This window comes from Acanthochromis polyacanthus, chromosome 22 (genome assembly GCF_021347895.1).
Source record: "Acanthochromis polyacanthus isolate Apoly-LR-REF ecotype Palm Island chromosome 22, KAUST_Apoly_ChrSc, whole genome shotgun sequence".
Lineage (NCBI taxonomy): Eukaryota > Metazoa > Chordata > Actinopteri > Pomacentridae > Acanthochromis > Acanthochromis polyacanthus.
Window position 1 is genome coordinate 20,641,510 of NC_067134.1, and position 22,035 is coordinate 20,663,544.

Sequence of the window (22,035 nt, forward strand, 5' to 3'; positions counted from 1 at the left end):
ATCTTGTAAGATAGAAGAAAAAAAATGTTACTAATGTTCATCTAAGAAAAGAAATTATTTTTTTGTTTTTTTACAATGTGTAACCATAAAATAATAGTTATGCTGTATTGAAATGGGCTAAAATATATTTAATTTTATAGTTATTTTCATAATTTCTTACAATTTTTAACGTGTTTTTTTCTGGTGAGTTGCTGCCAGTTTTAGATGTTTTTTTACGTAGTTTATTCATTTATTTATTTTTACATTGTATGTATTTTAATGTAACTAAACATTGAAATTTGCAGTTAAAGGCTGTTAAAAATGTGTATTTTTGACAGTGTGGTTCAGTCAGACTGGTTTCCGGCTCATATAGGATCTTTCTTTGGGTCTACTTGTGTCACTGTCCTCTACACCTGATTTGCTGGTTTTGAACAACCTCGACTGAACTTTAATTGTTGATGTAGCTGATCAGATATCTGTTTCTGATATTCACTCTCTGATCAACATCGTCCATGTTGTTGTTGGACACATTAGCTGAGATGAAACTCTCTGAATTTTTCTTTGAGCTAATCTCGCCGCTAAATACGAGCCGTAAACGAATGAGGTGGAGCCTCGACCCCAAACTTGTGCGTCCAAAGCTGGCGCTGACCCGAGAGGGGAAGTGTGGGTGGGTCCGGCGGCCGAGGGGCCCGGCGGGGGTCCGCTTTCCACCCAAGATGAGGGCTGACACCGGGGTTCAGGGGTTAATTTGTGTAACAGGCGAATTTGCATACAAATGAAAAATGACAGAATTTTTCTGTTCTCCACAACTTTCAATGTCATCCGCATCAAGCCGGCTCTATCTGCCGCCCCCCATCCCCCCGCCACGCCGTTTGAAGAATATTCATTACTTGTGAAGCTGGGGCACCTTGTTTGCTATTAATCTCCACCGCAGGTCAATGACTTAATTTGCTCAACTTTATCAGTGGTGCCATTCACTTTTTCTTTCTTCCTTCGCCCGTCCGTTCCCTTTGTAGCTCTTTCTAAAGTGCTCTCATTGCTTCTCTTCATAGAGACCAGCTAAGCTTTTTAAAGCACAACAAAGGCACAGTAACTCTGGTCTCTGAAAGAGTTTTGAAGACATAAATGAATTACTTGAGAGGGAAATATACGCCGGCCCTCTAGATCGGTCCTTCTTCTCTTCTCCCGCAACACCCAACAACTTCAGGAGAGATTTCCTCTCAAATCTCCCCTTTTTTTCTCCTCTCTCCTCCTCTCTGTCTTGATTGGATTGATTGTTTTTCTAATCCAGGGGAAATTACTTGCAAAAAGGGGTCACATAATCACGGTGAAAATAGTGAAGGAAAAACAGAAAAAGGCAGCACGTAGGTGAATTCTGCATACAGTTGGGTCTCGTCTCCACTTTTTCCAATTAAATGCCTTTTTAGATAAAACACACTGAAGCTGTATTTGATGTTCGACCTTTGTTAAGCAGATAATTGTATGAAATGTCTCACGGAAATGGGTCAGAACTAGATTAATCAATGAACAATCAAGTCAGTCTTTGCACCTTATTACTGCTAACTGTTTCCCCCATAAGACTCAAACACTGTAGGCCTTTATCCGGCTGCTAGTGCTTTGAAAACATGAATATATGTATCAAAGGATTCATCCTTTTCTTATCTATTTGTGCTAAAATACTGCAACCACAGTACACTGATGCTTAAATGTGCGCTGATTGATTTTATGTCCACTTTAGTATCATGTTTAAAGTGAGCTCGGAGCATTTTAGTTTGCTCTAGATTGTGTTTCCACCGTAAACTCTGTCTCCATGGCAACAAACATGTTGCACAATGCATTCAACATGTACCTGCACTGCATGATCAACATGGACTGAATGCTGGCAGGTGCACAATTAGAGATTTCACCATGGAACTGAAACTTTCACAGAACACAACAGTTGGTGTGTTGCTCCCACCAAGACGAGAAACAGTGGTTTTCACGATTAAAGAGCCACAGTTTTGAACATGAATAAGCACCAGATGCATGCTTTCTGTTTCCTACAACATTCATATAGTTGTGCATTGTGAATTTATACCCTAAGTTTTGACTGTCAAGGCAGAATTTTGCTATAACAAAGGTATCTGAGGGAGAACATTCAGCGCAACCGGCCTGAAATGTGGGGTCACAAAGACACTTTGGGTGATTCTGTGATTTCTTCCACTTCTCAAAAACGTAATTCAAATTTAATTGTCAATGTTTTGTTTTACCCAAAATGATTTAATGCTCATTGCAGATGGTCCTTGACACATTTACTTTATTCCAGCAAGTGTTGCAGGAACACGAGGAGCAGAGTGCCACTGCACAAGGACTACTTTGGTGGTCAGTTTTAAAAAATGTTGATATTTGTAGTCTCAGAATCTTTTAGAACCACCTCATATTTGACTCTTAGCTGCTAAATGCTAAAGAAGAAGCATTGCAAGCGGTGCAGGAGGACTGGGAGCAGAGCATCACTGCATAAGTAGACTGCTTTGACTGTAGTGGTGGGCAAATTGCAAATCAGTTTTTGATTTTTTTTGATAGGTTCAGTCTCAGAGGCTTGTCACAGCACTTTGCATTTGGCACATTAGCTGCTAAATTTGTGTACTAGCTTGTCGCTACCTAGTTCTTCTTGTTGCTTGGTTATGAGCAGGTAGTGTACAGCTGACTTTTTTTTTTTAAACTTTCGCTATTAAGAAGAGCAAATAAAACGAGCGAAACTGACCCTAAACAGTGGAGTTATGGGTCAAAAAATGGAGAAAAAAATGCTAAAAGATGCTAAAAATGTCACATAGCGCTGTGCTAAGGCGCAGGTGAATAACTGTAGGTTTTCCACTTTGAGTGACAACTACCAGTGTTGTTTAGCCTCATGTTTTTGCCAAATTCCTTGCAGTGGTTTCAGTTACTAAGAAACGTCCTCAAAAAGTGGTGAGAAACATGAATCACTACCTCAGTCAGATGGAAGAAGAAGTTTAGCTCGATTGTGTCTCTTTTACGCTATCTTAGCATGTTTTTCTTCCTCATGAATAGTGGGAAATGTTGGAACTGTATACTCTAAGGATCATACATTGCTGTTAATCTGTATTTAGTTGTTGAAGCTAAACTGACCAAACAAACTCCAAGTTGTTTTTGCTAATGCATGCACGAAGTATTGAGCAAATAACGGAGGATTAAATCTATATTGTGGAGTATTTAAAGGAGCGTGATACAGTATTGGAGAATCCATACATTTGTTTACATCTCCATACAATGCAGGTCTGGCAGAGTGCCAACACTTGTTTACTGTTTGACTCTGAATCCTCACATATGAGACAGTTATTCTTCCATCCGGCAAGTAAAATACTTAACATGCTCAAAAACGAAATTACTGTAACTTTGGTTGTTTGCCTCCTGCGGGCATTTTGAAGCGCCAGAATAAAAATAAAATAAAATAAAAAGATTCCAGCTTCATTAAGGCTTCTTCCAGGAGAGGAAAGTTGAAAAAAAAGTGTAAGAGAGAGAAAGTATAAAGCATAAAGCAAGAGAAGGGAAAAAAAATATCTTGTGAACCATTGTTTGGATCTTTATGCAAAAGCCCCCTTTGTGTTTCAAACTCTTGATCCCCCATAGGCAAAGGAGAGCAGCGTATTGATCTGAGCTGAAAGGAGACAGGCCTTTCATCACGCTTCCTCCTCACCTTAGTCGGCTTTGAGGGGTTCCTTCAGGATCGCAGCACCCTCGCCTGGCTACCGGCCAGAGATTAGGCCGGCGATAACCTACCCAACCCTAATAGGTAGCGAACGAAAGCAGAGGCTGTCTAATTAGCGCTGATCAAAGCCGAGGACTTTATCCCCAAAACAAACCTGCACATTTGAATGTGCTTAGGAGAGGGGAATGCAGAGGGGAGAGGAGGTGGAGGTGGGAAGACGAGGGGAGAACTTGGAGGTTTTGAACTTCTCAGAGATGCTTTTTTTTGGATAATGATGATATGCACAGCCTCGCCTGCTCGCCATTTCTTCTTTTCTACTTTATCTGCATGCAAATATGTAAGCACAGAGAGCGCTGCGAGCAAGACGACGAGGTTAGTCATGAGTGGGAGCATTTCTCTGCATACCTGCACTGTAAAACATGACCTTTTAAAGCGGCATGGCTCAGTGGGTGGAATGGCTGTCTCGCAACCTGAGGGTTGCGGTTCGATCCCCCGGCCTGTTGTGTTCATGTCGAGGTGTCCCTGAGCAAGACACCTAACCCCTAATTGCTCCTGGTGGGTCGTGGTTAGCGCCTTGCATGACAGCTCCCACCATCAGTGTGTGTGTGAATGGGTGAATGTGACCTATCATGTAAAGCACTTTGGATAAAAGCGCTATATAAATACAGCCATTTACTGTAATTCACTGTCATTTTACAGATTTTCTCTGTTTTGATAAATAACAGATACAAAACTAGTAAAAGCACTAAAAGAACCATTTTGCTAAATGACAGAAACTATCTACTATAAATATAGAAAAAAATATGAATTTAAAAAAGCAGGTCAAAATTGGAAACAATGTCAACATTAAAAAAAAATGGATAAAATATGGATTTTTTTACAAATAGTAGTTTGTTCTGTTTTGTTATTTTAGAGTTTAAGAGTTTAAAAGAAATAAATGAAATGGTGTATTATTTTATTCAGAACTTTTTAACCTTTTTTTGTTTTTGCTCAATTACAGAAACTATGTACTAAAGTCATAGAAAAAAATATTAATTTATATGTTGACTGCAAAAGAAAACAGACCACAATTGTGAACAATGTCTATATTACAAAAAAGTTGTTTTTGCAAATATTAAGTTATTTTCTGTTATTTCACAATTTAAAAGTTCAAAAGAAAAAATAGTTGAAACGGCATATTCTTTTATTCATAAATTTTCTATATTTTTTTCTGTTTTTCTAAATTACAGAAACTATCTACTAAAATTCTAGAAAAAAAGTTTGTGTTATAATAATTTGTGAAATTGTACACAATGCCCACAGTTAAAGAAAATAAAAAAGAAATAAAAATCAGTCTTTTTGCAAATTGTATTTATTTATTTTGTAATTTAACAGGTTAAAGTTTTAAGAGAAAAAGAAATGTTTGAAACAGTGTGCTATTTTATTCATAACTTTAAAAAAATGTGCTTTAAGTAACAGAAACTCTCTAACATCTTAGTAAAAAAAAAATTATTTTTTTACAAATAGTTTTTTTCTTTTACAAAGTTTGCCTGTAAAAAAAATTACAGTATTCAACTCAGCAAAAGTTATTTTTCTATTTATTTTTAACTGTTGTTTTTGTCAATGTTGTGTAATTACAAATAAAACTGTAAAATCACAAAAAAACCCATATTAGATTACTATAACATGCCAGAAAAATAAAAAATAATGGATATTTGCCGTTGTTTATAAGGAAATTGTGTATTTTAAGGATTGAAAAATGGTGAAGGATTATTTAAACGGCTCATTTACAAACATTCTCTGTTTAAATAATTAAAAAATAATGAACATGTTTAACAGTCTGCTTTACTGCGCACTGATCTCCTGATAAATTGATCAGTAACAAGCCGAAAATGTGAGTTAAATCCCCAAACGAGTGATCCAAAAGAGATCTAAAACCCGTCGAGATCTAAAAGCAGTCACATGATGTAACTTCCGACTGCCTCTGCTGCGTTTCACTGCTGTGATGATGTTTTTGTTTGTCCAGCTAAACCTGTTCTGTCAGACGACTGTCGTGCATCATAACACCCACATCTATTGTCCTCTGCAGAAGCCCACAGACTGACAGCGTCTTGTCAACTCATCACCGTGCTCTTCTGTCCTGTTTCCGTCACCAAATACTTCTGAAAAACATTAATTTTTCTCAGATTAGCTCATGTCTCTGTGCTAGTTTTGAGACTAGACACTGCAGCCTGAGAACAATTTTAGATTTGGAGATGTTCGACTTATAGATGTTAAATTTCTCCATAAATCATTTGACTTTTCAAGATGAAGCAAAAATGTTGACGGCTGCTTTATCCAGTGTTCAAGAAGTTCATGCACATTTGCACATAGTTTGATAGATAGCACCTCATTTTCATACTTAAATGTGAAATATCAAACCTAAAAGTGAAAAAAAAAGTTTTATTATTGCTAAGGAAATTTCATAGTGATATTGACATATTAGTGATTATTTTCCCTTGTTTATTTGCAACATTTTGCTTCAGTGTGTGAGGAGCACATTCTTATTTACATATTCTGTCACTCTTGTATGTTCTGTTGTTTTTTTAATATATTTATTATATTTTTATCTTATTTTATTGTATCTTATATCTTACCTTCACTTTACACCCTGATATTCTTTGTTGCCTTACTGTTTAGCCCTTTTTTGAACATCTATGCTGCTGTAACCACTTCATTTCCCCCTGGGGATTAATGAAGTCATCTAAGTGCAGGATTTAAAATAAAACAAAGCCAGTTTGAATTACTGGTACTGGACGGAAACAAAGTCACAAATCCAGGAGTTGTGATTTTCCATATTTGTTGATAACAAACATAATTTGTCTTCTATTAGTTCGACCACGAACATTTGTTGTTTTGTGTCATAGATCACAGCATTCTTGCTCTGTCCTCATTCAACAAAAAGCACTTCCATGTGTTTTCTACCTTTGCCACTATGATGAATTTTTTTTTAGAACATCTGGGAATCAAAGTCCGTCCTTGTGGTTTCTTTTTGAGACTCGTAACCGCAGTGAAATCATACCGCCGGAGCTTCAAAAAGCCAAATCTGACGCCTGTCTGACTGCGCTGCGAGATAAGAATCGCGCTGAAGGGTTTTTCTGCGGCAAAAAAAAAGACGCCACAAGTCATATGTGAAAGCAATTAGTATGATTGCAAAGAAGAAGGAGAAAAGTGCAAACGTGTTACCGCTCGAGACGTCGCGACGGAAACTCTTTAAGTTGAGCGCAAAGAGATACGAACCTGATGATGGATGCCGCAGACGGAGGTAAAAACCAGCAGCTGTGGCCGGCATTTTAGTGATTTTTGCACCAGGGTTTGTTTGTCCACCCTGCCGCATCGTCTCATTCGCTCCTCCGATCCGAATTCCAGTGTTTTCCTCATTAGGTGGCATTTCTTTGAGGGCCGGAGCCCCTCGGCGCCGCTGATGAGGCCAAAGTTGCCGCGGCGAATGTGCTGAACCTCATCCCATTTACTGTCACACGTCCGCCAGACGTTTGATGCAAATGTACAAATTGCCACGACTGTGAATGTATTTGAAATTTGATCACATTTCATACTTTGGCACTCAGCCTCTGCCCTCAGAACTTCACACGCCATCAAAAAAAAAAAAAACATCCTAATGAATTCTCGATAAAAGAAACTTTATTTCCCCACATTTTTGGGACTTTTTTGTATTAAAATTTGCACATCTCCAGCTGTTCGAGGCCACTGAGATATACATATATATCAGCCGTGTGCTAATCTAAATGGAAGTCGCAGTCCGGTTTTGCATACATTTCCCAAAATATGAGGCCTCACAGCTTTAGGAAAGTTCTGACTTCCAAACTAGACAAGAGTTTGTTATTTTTTCCCTCTGATTTCACTTTTTTGCCGCCTCTTTGCTCCGTGTTTAAGATCTACCTGTGATCCTCGACATGTGCGAGCCCTCTTTCCTCTGGCATTAAACATATGCTCCCGACATATGTTCCACGCAACATATGCTCCGCTAAAGCTGCTTCTGTTTTGCGCCAATAGACAATCGTGGAAATTAGGATTCAGCACGCAGCAGATATTCGGCACCTCTCCGAGAAGTTTAAATGAACCTTGGATCACGTGAGGGAAAAATGAGGCATTTCGAGGCCCGTGAGGCGAAATGTCCTCCATCTGAGCGCAGTATGTTTCTTCTTGTCCGTGTCTTTGTGTGTACAGTGGAGGATTATTAGCCATTGCCTCCGTGCATTAAGCCTCCCCTCATCCAGTGCCAAAGGCCTGACCCAAATATGGCTGAAAGACAACATGTGACCTGCTTAGCGTTTCACTCGCGGCGCTGCTAGCTCCAGGCTGTGGTGGCGGTGGCGGCAGTGGTCCGGTGGAAGCGAGGGGGGGTTGGCGGCGGTGAGCAGGGAAGGTGGGGAGGTGGGAGTCGGGGGTTCAGTCTATTACTGGGAGAAAGCACAGATGCCGGCAGATGGCGACCATATTGTCCAGAGATGACCCGGGCGCAGAATAATTACTGTAAAGTTCAGCGCTCTCAGGTCTGCAGCCTGACTTCCCCTCCAAGAAATGAATGGAATTAGTGCAAGATTCTTCAGCTGATTAACTTTAATTGACTTGCTAAAACAAAACTTTACACCTTAGTGTGCCTATTTAAACTCTTTTTGTCAGTACTGACCGAAAATCTGACACTAAACACTTCATTTGTGGTGTTTGTTGACAAATTGAGCCACATGGAAGTTTCTTAACTGTCCAGCTTCTGGACGGTTTTAGGTCATGTCACATTTGGCTTATTTTTCACTGAAATAAAAAGCCCTGCACCTCTATGGAAACAGAACAACCATGACTAGAATTTAGAATTTAAAAATGTCTTGTGTGTATCATAAATCACAAATATTCATTTAAAACTTGCTATCACCATGTGCAACATTTTATGCTCACAGATGTTACCGATACCAGAAAAACCTCCACACCAGGTGGTTTATATGTTACTCCACAACTCTAGAAAGGGTTTCGCCATATTGGATGTATCTAACAACAAGTTAAAAGGAAAATCAAAGTTGAATCCCCTTTATTTTTGGTTACACAAGAATTATAAAGTCTTGAATCAACATGCAAAACATTTTATCACAAGGCTCCACACAATACTTGTGTTTTACTGTTTACATCAACTCTAGAAAAATGTTTCACCATGCTGAATGTATGTTCCAGCTGTTCGAAATGTGCTCATATGTATACCGTTTTTGAGCCATGCTGCAAATATTTTATTGACTAACACGATTTTATTTTCCTCTAAATCTGTCAAATGTATTTCCAAAGTGGTTTACCTGCTGCTTTGTGTAAACGCTGCCTGCAGTTGAGCCAAATAGTAGCTTCTCAGTTGTGTTAAGACACAAGTCTTTGTTTTTTTTTTTAAAGCTTATGTTCAGCAAATTGTCGACTGAGACATTTAGAATGAAGTGGCTTTGATCAAATATGATTTTCTGCTCAGATTTGGTCGCATTTTCTGACAAAACGCACGTCACAAGTGATGCAAAAGTTAAGAATCCGTCGATAAATGGTGTAATTTAGGTGATTTTTAAAAAGTAGCATGTCTTCAAACCTGCTGGTTGGTTTTAGAGTTGTGAGGGTTATGTTCTGATTGAAAGAAAAGCTCTAGTATTACAAGCTGTGGAGGTTCATATCAGGTTTAATAGGACTTTTTGGGCGTATGAAACTGACATTTTCTAGTTGGCAACGTTCACACAAGGTCTTTGCACATCGTCGGTCTCAGTGATTTCAGTAATTTCATGCTGCTGAAGATACACCGGTCGCTTCTCGTGTCGCTCCTGTCGGATAACAAGCTTGTCAGGAATGAAAACAAGCTGCTTTTCTTATCGCAACCGTTTTGTAATTATGCACAGTTTGGAAATTATTTTACTTTTGAGCGCAGTCGCTGTGCAAAACGTCTGTTTTTTCTTAAATTTCTGTTAAATGTGGAGGTTTTACTGCCATTGTCTCCAAATACGAAGCCAGCTTTAATCAGGTGGAGGGTCATCAGCAGATATAAACAACACAAATACATTTCTAAAAGATATATAATAATGAAAAATGGGACTTTTTAGTGATAAATATCTGAATACAGTAGCTGAAAATAGCTGCAGAGCTTAAACATGGTTATAAAAAGCTTATATATGTGTAGTTTTTATATTTGATGCTGAGGAAAGTGTGGATATCATCTGTGAATTCATACAGAAAATGTCTTTTTTTAATTCTTCCATTGAAGCGAGTAAGTTCTTTATTGGAAACTGGTAGAAATAAGAAAACAAGAAGTCATTGATGGACAGGAATGAGCTACGACGAAGAGCAGAATTGCAGTTATGAAACTAGTAAATAGTATTCGAGGTGTACATCAAAACAACAACTTTGCAGCACTAAAAACATGCAGCGCTTTCTTATGAAAATCTGAATTGTGTTACACGCCTGCTTCGATGATTGTGCAGCGGTTTGTGGGACATAACTCGAGTTAAAGGATGCGCACATGCACTCTGGTATCATCCTTTCATTTGTGAAACTGAGCTGTTTATGAAACTCCCCTCCGTTTCATGATCCTCCCTGATCACACATGGATGCAAACGTGTCTCTCGGCTACAAAAAAGCTGTCTGTACTCATTTGTAGTCTCCGGCCCGAGGATAAATCAGATCACGGCGATGGCGGCTGCCCCCTCCCCCTCCTCCTCCTCCTCCTCCTCCAGCCTGGGCCCAGGTAGCGCTGGAGGGTTTTGGCGGAGGGAGGGGGGTCCCTGTTCAGTTAGCAGGCTGCAGATGCTGCTCTCGATTTGGGCTTCATGTCCCCCAAACGTCCCCGGTGCCACCAGACCAGACACATTACTGCCGGAGTGACATTAAAACCAGCGGAGAGGGGATGAAAATCCACCGTGCAGCCGCTCACATGACGAAATATGAGTAAATATAGCTCTATTATGCCTTCGGTGGCAGCACACGCACAGAAATGTATTGCTTATGTAGCTATAATACACATCCGGACCTCATTCGTGTCTCGTCGAAGGGATTTATTCACCGGCGCACAATTGATATGGATCGCAAGTCGACCTGCAACAGTCTGCAGACATTAATGTAAACAAGGTTGATGTCTGCCGAGGCGGCTTCAAAGCAGCTACAATAAGAGACAAAACAAGCCCGACGACGGATGAATATACATTAAGTCATAGCGGCGCTCCCCTTTTGAAAGGCCAGAATTCATTTCATGCTAATGATAATGACAATAATTCACAATGGACAAGAGAGGAGGCCTCGCAAAACAACTGTGTTCCCCTCTTAATATGATCAGTCGTGATGATTTTCTCCACGATAATGATTCATCAAACGGCTCCGCGGCGGTCACAAAAGGGCTCAAGTCATTAATAAAAGAACAGAGTCAAAGCACCTTGGGGATCTTTTTTTTTCCTTCCTCCCCTTCTCTCCCTGCGTTCGGACCTACTTATCATTAAAGCAAGTAAAAAGTGACTGCTACATCTGAATGAAATCTCATTGTTGGATTTCAAGATGTGAATAAAATTCCATTTCAAATTAGGCCCCATTAGCATCACTAAGAGTCGTAAGATTTGGGTGACCTTTTCATTCCTTGGAAGTTCTTTTTTTTCTCCCCTCGCTGACAGAGGTGAAGGGAAGGTCTTCTCTTTCTCTTTCTTCCTTTGGATTCAGGACGGTGATGAAACCGGCAAAGACAGAGTTGACCTCCAAACGGAGATACTCGGCTTTTGAAAACACCTTTTTTTTCTTGTGTGTTTTATAGAAGGAAAAACAAAAGCTGCGAACGTTTAAACCTGTCAATCAAACAGCTTTTTGCTTTAGTTTTCGGCAGATAGATGGAGAGATGTGGATGTTTACCCAGCAGGAGAAAATTCTGTTGAGTTGCTTTATGGGAATTGTAGGATCTTGACCTCGGCTGCTTTCATTTGGACCATTCTTTTCTCTCGGTGGATAGTAGTCTTTTAATTTTGAATCTATAGTTTTCGAAAAGTTTTTTTCTTCTTTTGGACATCTGTTCTCACTGTAGGTTCATTTTCCACTGCAATATAATATACTGCACCTCTATGGAAACAGAACAACCATGCCTAGAAGTACAGAGAACTTAGAAATGTCTTCTGTGCAGTTTAACAAAGTTATAATGTCACAAATCACTAAAAATATTTTTAGAAAACGCAGTTGAATTTCTTTATTTGTTCTCAAAAGATACCAGTGTAGCTCACACAAGGCATTTTTTTACATTACTCCATAACTCTTGAAAGATGTTTCACCATGCAGAATGTATCTTTAAACAACCTCCTCCTCTGTATACCATTTTTAAGCCATGCTGAATTTATTTTATTCATCAAAATATGATTTGTTTTCCATTCACTCTCTCAGATTTTGTTTCCATAATCATATCCGATCCACTGTGTTTAAACACCGCCTGCAGTTCAGCCTAGTAGTCGCTTAGTTTTTTTTTAAATCATGTGATCTTTGGACACGATGAGTCGTTTAGGGGTTTGTAGTTGCACAAAGGAATGCAGAAGTTTTAGTTTTCCACAGACTCTGGTGCATTTGAGGCATTTTTTTTTTTAAATCAGGCGTGTAAAATGTAGTTTTTTTTGGTTAAATATTGTGATTTCAAGCTTTGGTTGGGATAATTTTTTTGAGATGGAGCTATGTGTCACATATGATTAGTTCAAAGACTGTCGGAAAGCTGAAAATTCGATCATTTTTTTCTGTTTTTGCAATTTCTGGTTTCTGGTAAAAGTGTAATTTTGGTGATTTTTATTTTAAAGAACACGATAAGATGCCTTTCATCTGTGTGTTTTCAGGATCAGAATTCTGAAACAGCATCAGTTATAAATCTGACACTTTCAGAGGCCCTTGAATTTTAGTGGAAATTCATTGAAATGATGCTGAACTTGAATGAGAATACGAGGAAGGAAAGAGTCGATGGAGGATGTGCGGTGAAGAGCTGCAGCGGTTCAGAGGTCAGACTAATAAACAAACAACGCATCGATTTCCTGCCGCTCTCTGCCATTCCTGGGGAAACCCCTTCGTCTCCACCATCCGGTTACACTCATCTCCACTTATGTTAAAGAGGGAAAACCCGTCTTCCCTCCTCTCCTCCTCCTTTACCTCCTCGGTTAATAGCATCCCTTGGACATCTCCAGAGGACAGTGCATCTGAGGTGAACCACTACCACAGACTGGTAATCATTTTATTAGAGGAAGTTGGAGCCGGGCTACTGCTCCAAGAGACGGATAAATGGTCGGATCCGATGCTCTCACCCTGTTTATGTGACGGATATAAATGACAAAGCAAAGCACTGGCCTCTTTCTGCATTTCCCTGTATCATTTAACAGCGCTGCATTATGATTGTTTGCACTTATAAAAGGAGGAATTCACTTTAAAATGTTGTTGTAAAACAGTGACTTGTGATTTGTGGCACTATTTAACATTTTCTGTAAACAACTGGTCAAATGGACAATGTGATGTCATGGCCAAAAATGGTCAAAGGAAGAAATCTGGTAATTTTAAATATTTAGGTGTTTTTTCTGTACCAAAGGCAATCTGTGTGTTTTCTTTAGCTTCCATTTGTAACTGATATTGAACAATAATACAGAAAGAAATCTGTGGAGAAATACTGAAATGCAGTAGAATATTTGACTCCAAAAGCCCCAGCTCATATGAGGTAAGCTAGCAATGATTGTCGATCATTAGGCATCACAGAAGTCTTTGTCATGGTGGCCTTTGCCAAGCTAAACCCTGTAATGCTCTCTGCTTTCCAATGTGGAACTGCCTGTAGTCGAGCCTAACATGGTCCGGCAGCTACATTATCAATCAGTGACTGATTGATCAATAACTTGTGATTTGTACAGTGGGCATTGCTCCATTAGCTCGTTTAGCATGTTTGCTAACTGCTGTGTGCTGTAAGTTAGTGATACAGCTGTCCATCTTACCTCAGCTTAAATAGAACAGGCTAGTTCTGTCTGGTAAACATTATCCATCACAGAAGACTTTGTCATGGTGGCCCTTCACTAGCTGAATTACCATAATGCCAAACTACCGTTAGTCCAAGTAACGGCCTCCTCAGGTTAGTGCAGTATTAAATAGTAAGAGGTTAGACAAGGGATACAAATCTTTATCAATTTTCTTAACTGTTATCATCAGCTAGGCATTATTCCTTTTGCTAAGATCCCTATCATTGCTAATGCGTGATGTAAGTCTAATAAAATTTACTTCCATGTGCCATTGGTTGATAGAAACTCTGTCCTAGCAGCCCTTCAGCCCCTGTTGAAGTCTTAGCCACTGTCATGTGACCACCATCATAAAATACTTTGTCATGGTGCCCCTTTGCTAGTTAAACTCCCACAATGCTCTCTGCCGGCCAACAATTAACTGCCTGTAGTCCAAATAATTGCTTCCTCAGGTCACTACAGTATTAAACAATGAGAGGATTCACATCGTGGTGCAAGCTGGTTCTACAGCTGATCTAAAATGCATTATGTAACCTGCATGTTCTTTGTTTTCTGCCTTTTAGGTTAATATACTTTTCATCTGTTAGATTATTAATACAATCAATTGATTAACCTTCAGTCATTAACATCCGTAGTTTATGTTTATCTGTTTAAAGCAGGACTAAGCAGTGTTATAAATGTTATAAGTTGCCGATATTGATAATACTACAACAGGATAAAGTTTCATTCACACATAGGCAGCATACGGAAAAAAGCAAGATTTGAACTCCTGTCTCACTGGCCAGTGCAGGCGTGACATGACCCATCACATATGCACGATTGTAGTGTGCAAAGAGCCACTGTGGAAGTTCAAAGAGTGGACATTTGGATTCAGCTGAAAGGTTTCAACTAATGTGATAAGAAATTGGCAAGGTGGGTGCAGGGAAATTGGGCTACCAAAAACATTAAACTCCAGCGCCTCATCAGAAACAAGCCGCCTGAATGCTGTGAACATCACAGATTAATGATATCCAACCTTAATACAAGCTTGACTTTTTTCCTCTCAGGAGACGAGTCTCAGGAAATAACCTCACACCTTCGTTTTTCTCTTTAATTTTACAATCATAAAGTGCTGAGCTTTTCTTCCCCTCTTGTACTTTCATCCTATAGCCTGTTCTCCACCACAAAAGTGGAGAAATGGAAAAGCCTTTTTTTCCTGTGTTTTTAATCCCTTTGCACCCTAATTGGCCTCTCTTTACTGTGAAGTGAGTTCAATCTGCAAGCAGATAAAACAAGTGTTGGGTGAGGGCGCAGGCACCGTGGCACTGTGTTCCCAAGCATGAAGTGAGTGGTTTTGAACTAATATCCAAGCCTCTGCAATTAAAAGGCTCCCGAGTCGTTAAAGTAACTTCTTTCTTGGCTCTCCCCTGGAAAACTGCTTCACCTATTCTCTGCCGGAGATGAGACGATGATAGCTGGTCTCAGATCCGCAGCCCTTGTCCGTGTGAATGCAGATTGGACTGATTACAGCTGAGGATTCAAGCGTGTCGGGTCATCTGCAGCCCAAACTGGGCCTTTCATCACATCAGTAAGTTGAGTATCGAGTGGTGCAGCAGTCGGCGGCGAGCGTGACCCTTTGGAGAGGCGAAGAATGGCGACAGGGGCGTTTGTAGCGAGGTGATTTCTTACGATGCCTCGGCCCACCCATCCAAACACAATGGCGCTGTTGTGTAGGTACCAGGATTAACAACGACTGGTATTGATCTGGCAATTCTTTCTTCCTCTGTGTCCGTATGAGGGCCCGCTCGATATCTGCACGCTTTGATTTCTTTGTGGCCGTCTCTCAACTGATGCTCTCATGTTATCACTGGCAGTGCAGGGAACATTTGATAGCTGGCTAGCTTTGAGGCTATGGCTCCTGAGCAAATGTCCTCCCTGAAGAAACACAAATGGGGATTATAGTCAGCAACGGGTTTGTAAATATTGGCATTTCGTTGAATACTACGTCTCGTTTAGGGGAAAAAAACCGACATTGCAGGATTTTGTTTTTCTGCAGTACATATTGAAGCTTTGTAAATACAGATTTACCAACGGCTAGATAGAGTTTGTTGTCAAAGCACTGGCCTCACACTGCTTCTTTCTTCCTCTTTGTGAAGTTATTACTTGCATATTTATGTGGGCAAAACGTCATTTGCAAAACTTTTTCACAGGGGTGATACAAGTTTTCAATAATTCTTCAATAAGTCATTCTTTTAAAATGGCATTTTGTGTTTTGTGGGTTATCTCTATCTAATATTCAATAAATCTAAATATTAGTTTAATGATCTGGAACATTTGTGAGTGACAAATATGCAAAAATAGAAGATTTTTTAAAATACCCTTTGCCAGCTTTGTTAGTTGGTGTCATGCCTTTCTCCAGGTGAAAAGTTAGCACACTGGTGATTTCTCCTTGTGGTTGGGAACGTTTCTCGTACAATGTAACACTGGATGATTTGGCTTTGTGGTGCTCATTTAAATAGTCATCTATTGTGGTAGCGACGATTTCAGGACCCTACTGGCTAATGTCATCTTTGCTGTAGCTGAAATATTTTGTAGCGTCTAGTGAAAAATCTCAAGACTGCATTCTAAGTACCTGATAAGTGGTGCTGTAGAGTGGTTTTAGATTGAGTGAGTTGGGAGTAAGAATAAACACCTGGAGCTCCACCAGTCAGTCAGAACCTTGTCGAGTTAAAACGGTGATTGTCGTTAGCATTCGATTAATTGTGCCACACTACAACTGATTTTGTGTTGCTTTTTTGCAACTAAAAGTTCCTTTTTCTTGCCTTTTTTATGATGCACATGCATAACCTGCACCTCAACAAACTGTGCTATTTAAATACAATTAAAAAAGAAATGAATCTGTATATCCAAGGACTCTTAATTTGAGGTAAATTATGTTTTTTATCTGATTAGAGTGTCTTAACACCTTCATAGGACATTAAATATGATATTTAGAGACAAATATGTTAAAAATACTATATGAGTGATTTTAGAGGACAGTTGTAAGTGTGAGAACCTGCAAACATGAGTGTTTATTAACAGCATTCACTGAGAACTTCAGTGAAAGTGCAGAGATACCAAATACACCTCAAGAAAATGCATGATTCACGGTGAAGTTAAATTTTGGCAGAACACACCGAGACAGCTCTTAGTATGTGCCAGATTAACTGCAGGGCACATATAATACTCTTTAAAAGCCTATTTGTTGCTTTCATGTTCATTTAAAGCCGAGTTTTGAACTGGGAATATGTAACAGCAAGTTAAGATCCAGATTGTTTTGCAGCGTCTCTGCCACAAATTTTGGCGGCGCCTCTCCAGCACCATAATATCCGTGTGCCTCTATTCATTTGTTTGTCTGTTTACGTTATATGTTTGCTTATTTATCCATCTCTTTATTTTTTAATGAGTCGAAAATCCACCAGAGAATCCGCAGCGATGAAACTTTAAAACGTGTACAGTAGCAGAGGGGGGAAAATATTTACATTGAAGCCGGCCACAATCTCAGAAGATCCTCAAATGTAGGTTAGAACTGCAAAGTTAATATGCAAATGTCCTTATCTGCTGGGATTCACAAACAACATTCATCCTGATTGATTTAATAAACTGCTTTTATCTTTCAAAGTGTTAATTAGGAGAGATGGGCCTCCCTTTGAATCTCAGCTTTCTGTGGCACATTTGAGAGCTTTCAGACAAAGAGGAAACTTTCTGTCCCTTAACATCTCTGAACTCGCAGCTTCTTCGCCGTTTTGCAGCTTGTTGTTGTTTCCGAGGCACAAAGCTTTCAAACCCTCAAATGCTGAATAGTTTAGTCAGGTTGCAGAAATGTATTCAAGTCTCTCAGCGACTCCACGTCCTCATGATTACAGACTGAATCCTAAGTTCATTTGAAACAACAGACATTGAGCTTTATTATTTCTAATTTAAATAACAAGGTTAAGACCCATCAATATTATAAATAATACTGAATTACTTCAGATTAACCTGGCTAAAATTTTAAGTAAGGCCCAACTTTAATACAAATGTATCTCACCAAAATAAAGATTAAGGTTAAGACCATGCAATATTACATAAAATACAGATTTACCTGACTAAAAATCAAAGCAAAGAGCTTCGTCTGTGTCTTACTGCTTGATTACCTGATTTCATTGTAAGCTGAAGTTAAAATTGCACCTGAATAGAGTAAATGTGAGTCCATATGTGGCATTTCATTCATTTTCTTCTTTGTGAAGACGTTACAGTAACCTTGTGTGCAGCCTGTAATCATTACAATCCTTAATTTGGCCCAAAGTATCCGTGCCTTACCTGCATGATTAGCTTATTTTATTTAGTTGACATTAAAATTGCACCAAAAATGTGTGTCCAAATGTAAAATTTACCTCATTTTTTTTCTTTATAAAGGTATTCCTGCAACCTTGTGTGCACCCTTTAATCATTCATATCCCGAATTTACCCAATGTATGTTTCTTACCTTTGTGATTAGCTGATTTTATTGCAAGTTAAAGCTAAAATTGCACCAGATATTAGTAAATGTGAGTCCAAAACAAGAGATTTAAATAATTTCTCTTTTGTAATGGCCTTGCTGCAACTGTGTTTGAGCCAATCCCTAATTTTACCGAGGATGTGCATTTTACCTTTGTAATTCCCTGACTGTATCACGAGGTAAAGCTAAAATTGTGGCAGAAATGTGAATCCAAACATGAGATTCATGTGATTTTCTTCTTAGTAAACATGTTGCAGCAACTGTGTGTGCAACCAGCAATCATGATTATCTGTAATTTGGCTCAAACTATCTTTAATGGTGGAGCAGCGTGACCTGCGGTGAGATGATGATAAAACTTAAATGACTCCTCCTGACACTGTCAGGGTTTGTTTTTTGGACTTCCTCTAGTTTGCAGGAGACATATTTCCGTGACGTCAGACTTCCTCCTGGCGCTGCCGTGGGCCCGTTCGGAGCTTTGACTTTTGCCAGATTTGCTGTACAGGTGGGGAGGTGGTTCAGACTCGCGGGAGCCAGAAAACATGACGCAGGTGCAGCGTTTGGCCGTCCGTTCGTGTCGCTTCGTCGTGCCAACCTGCGGGCCGCGAGAGTTCACATTGAGAAGCGACATACTGGCGAGTTGCGTGCCAGTGACCAGAAAAACAAGAAAAAAAAAGAAAAAGCAGGGATTCCCCTCCAGTCAAAGGGAGCCACGACATGAAATGCCGAAGCTGCCAAGGCCCCTGAAACCAAACAAAAAAAAAAAAGAAAGAAAAACCCCTGACCAGACATGTCTGAAAGCCTCTCGGTATCACACAGTTTTGATGTCATCCAGTCGGACACTTTGAGGGAATATTTTTCCCGCTGCCATCCCACAGCAATCTGAATAATTTTCAGCTGCATATTTTAACTCTCAATCTATCTTTGATGTCTTATTTGTGTGATTATGTCTCCCTGCTTTGCCAAAAAAAAAACAACCAACACACACCGACTGTCAACCACTCGTGGCACTTTTTTTCCTTTTTCGCCTTCACACGGTTGGGACTGTTTTTAATTTTTCGCGTCGGGATCAAAGCGAACTCCCTCATGCTTCACTCGCAGTAAACATGAAGAGACGAGGAAACTTTAAAACATTGTCGAAGGGGCGTCCTGTTGAATCCTCTCGTGAGAAGCGAGAACTTTTTTCTTTTTCTTTTTTAAACGTGTGGCGTGGGCGGCCATCTTAACCTGAGCAATTAAAGCCGAGATGAAGCGCAGAGGCTGCAGAAAGCCGGTGACAGCGGCGCCGCCACCTCTAATTATTGACTGGCCTCTGGCTCGCCAGCGAAAAACCTTCATTATTCTTCCTCCTGCGGTAATTTGTATTTGCCTGACATTCATCATATATTGTTGGTAACCTTTAATTCATCTGCTGTTAGCACTTTTGTCTGCTGAAGTCAGGCCGGCCGTCCTCACGGAAAAAAAACAAAACAAAAAACTGTAAATTGGCAGCGCAGAGGCTCCTCAAACTTTACAAAATATCACAAGCGACACTTTAAGCTTGATTACTTTATCATTATTGTTGGTCTAGTTTTGTAGTTTGGACTCTAAAGTTTTGTTTTTTGGCTCTTCTTTCATCTTTACCGACTATCTTTTCGTTTCTTTCCTTTACTTCTTTTTCTGCTGTTTTTCCTCATCTTTTTCTACTTTGCTGTTTTTCCAAACCTCTTTTACTTCCTTTTTTCACCTGTTCAGATGTTTTTGCTTATGTTTCTTGCCTGTTTTGATTTCTTGCCTTCTTTCTTATTTTCTTGCTTTCATTTTTTCCTTTTTGGTCTCTTTATATGTTGTTTTCTTTCCCCATATCTACCATTCCCTTACACTTTTCTCCCCTTTTCTTCTTCTTTCATCTTCGCTCGCTTGTTTTTGTGCATTTTTTTCTTTTAGCGCCTTACTTTCTTCCATCTTTACTTCACTTTCCCTTTTCTATTTTTCTTTCAGGTGTTTTCTCCTAGTTTCTTGTCTCTCTCTCCTTTTCTTGCTTTCTTTGTTATTTTCTTGCTATCTTTTTCCATTTTTGGTTTCTTCATATGTTGTTTTCCGGTCGTTGGTTTCTTTATTTTCGTCACTCTTTACATTGTAGATTCTCACCGAAGGCATCAAAACTATGAATAGACACATATGGAATTATGTAGTAAACAAAAAATGTGAAATACGTGAAAACATGTTTTATCTTTTAGATTCTTCAAAATAGCCACCCTTTGCATTGACTACTGCTTTGCTCACTCTTGGCATTCTCTGGATGAGCTTCATGAGGTAGTCAATTTTGAATAAATCCCCAACAATGTCCCCAGCAAAGCACCCCTACACCATCACACCTCCTCCTCCATGCTTCATGGTTGGAACCATGCATGTAGAGACCATCCATCCATCTTTCCTGCATCGCACAAAGACATGGCAAGTGGAACCAAAGAACTCCAATTTGGACTCATCAGACCAAATCACAGATTTCCACTGGTCTAATGTCCATTCCTTGTGTTTCTTGACTCAAGCAAATCTCTTCTGCTTGTTGCTTTTCCTTAGTAGTGGTTTCTTAGCAGCTATTTGACCATAAAGGCCTGATTGGTCAGTCTCCTCTGAACAGTACAGATGTGTCTGCTACGAGAGCTGTGTGTAGAATTTATCTGGGCTCTAGTCTAAGGTGCTGTTAACTTGCCATTTCTGTGCCTGGTGGCTCTGATACATTTATCCTCAGCAGCAGAGGAGACTTTTGGTCTTCCTTTCCTGGAGCGGTCCTCATGTGAGACAGTTTCATCATAGTGCTTGATGTTTTTTGTGACGGCACTTGGGGATGCATTCAAACTTTTTGCAATTTTCTGGACTGACTGACGTTCAGTTCTTGAAGTCATGATGGACTGCCATATCTCTTTACTTAGCTGATTTATTCTTGGCATAATATGGATTCTAACAGTTGTCAAACAGGGCTGTTAACTGTGGACCAACCTGACTTCTACACAACACAACTGATGGTCTCAACCTCATTAAAAAGGCAACCTTGACAAGGCACACCTGGAAGTGAAAACCATTTCAGGTGATGACCTCATGAAGCTCATGGAGAGACTGCCAAGAGCATGCAAAGCAGTAATCAAAGCATAGAGTGGCTATTTTGATGAATCTAAACTATAAAGCATGTTTTGACTTATTTTACACTTTTTGTTTCCTACATAATTCCATATGTGTTCATTCATAGTTTTGATGCCTTCAGTGAGAATCTACAAGGTAAATAGTCATGAAAATAAAGAAAACCATTTAAAAAAGGTGTGTCCAAACTTTTGACTGGTAGTGTATGTAATTTGTGTCTCCTCTGGACCTCTAATGAGATTCAGGAAGCATCTCCGGCTCTGTTCAGCCTCTATCTCTGATTGACGGTTTATCCGGATAACCCCGAGCTGATCCTCCCACCTGGATCCTCGCAAAGTTTAAACAACGCTCAGGATTATTTCCTTTCATATGTGACCTGGGACTGCACGTCTGCCCGTCCACGCAGCACCTTCATCCACTCCTGAGTCACTCCAAGCTGAGTAAACATGATCCGAGCTGAATCCTAATGTCCCATCCTGAGATCAAAGCGGCACCGCAAATTCCTGCAGGTTGTTTCAAAGACCGAAGCCACAGGGATGAGCTTTTGTCAGCCGTTTCTGTGCCCTGAGCGAGACCCTTTTCACTCTTATTTAAAGGAAAAGAAAAGAGGACAGCAGGCCTGGATGTCGGGTTGAGCATTATCACCCAGTTTCCCTGCACGTCCTCCACAGTTCTATGTGTTGTTATAACAGAGAAATGCAGCGTTGTTGTTCCTGAAGTGTAAAAATGTGCAGAATCTGTGGAGATTC

The 22,035-nt window shown here is 39.7% G+C and overlaps 1 long non-coding RNA gene across 10 annotated transcripts in view; it reads left to right on the forward strand.

The window, feature by feature from the left end:
- LOC110967283 (uncharacterized) overlaps positions 1–22,035 on the forward strand; it is a 340,473-nt gene that overhangs the window by 123,469 nt on the left and 194,969 nt on the right. The gene's annotated exons all lie outside the window — the stretch shown is intronic.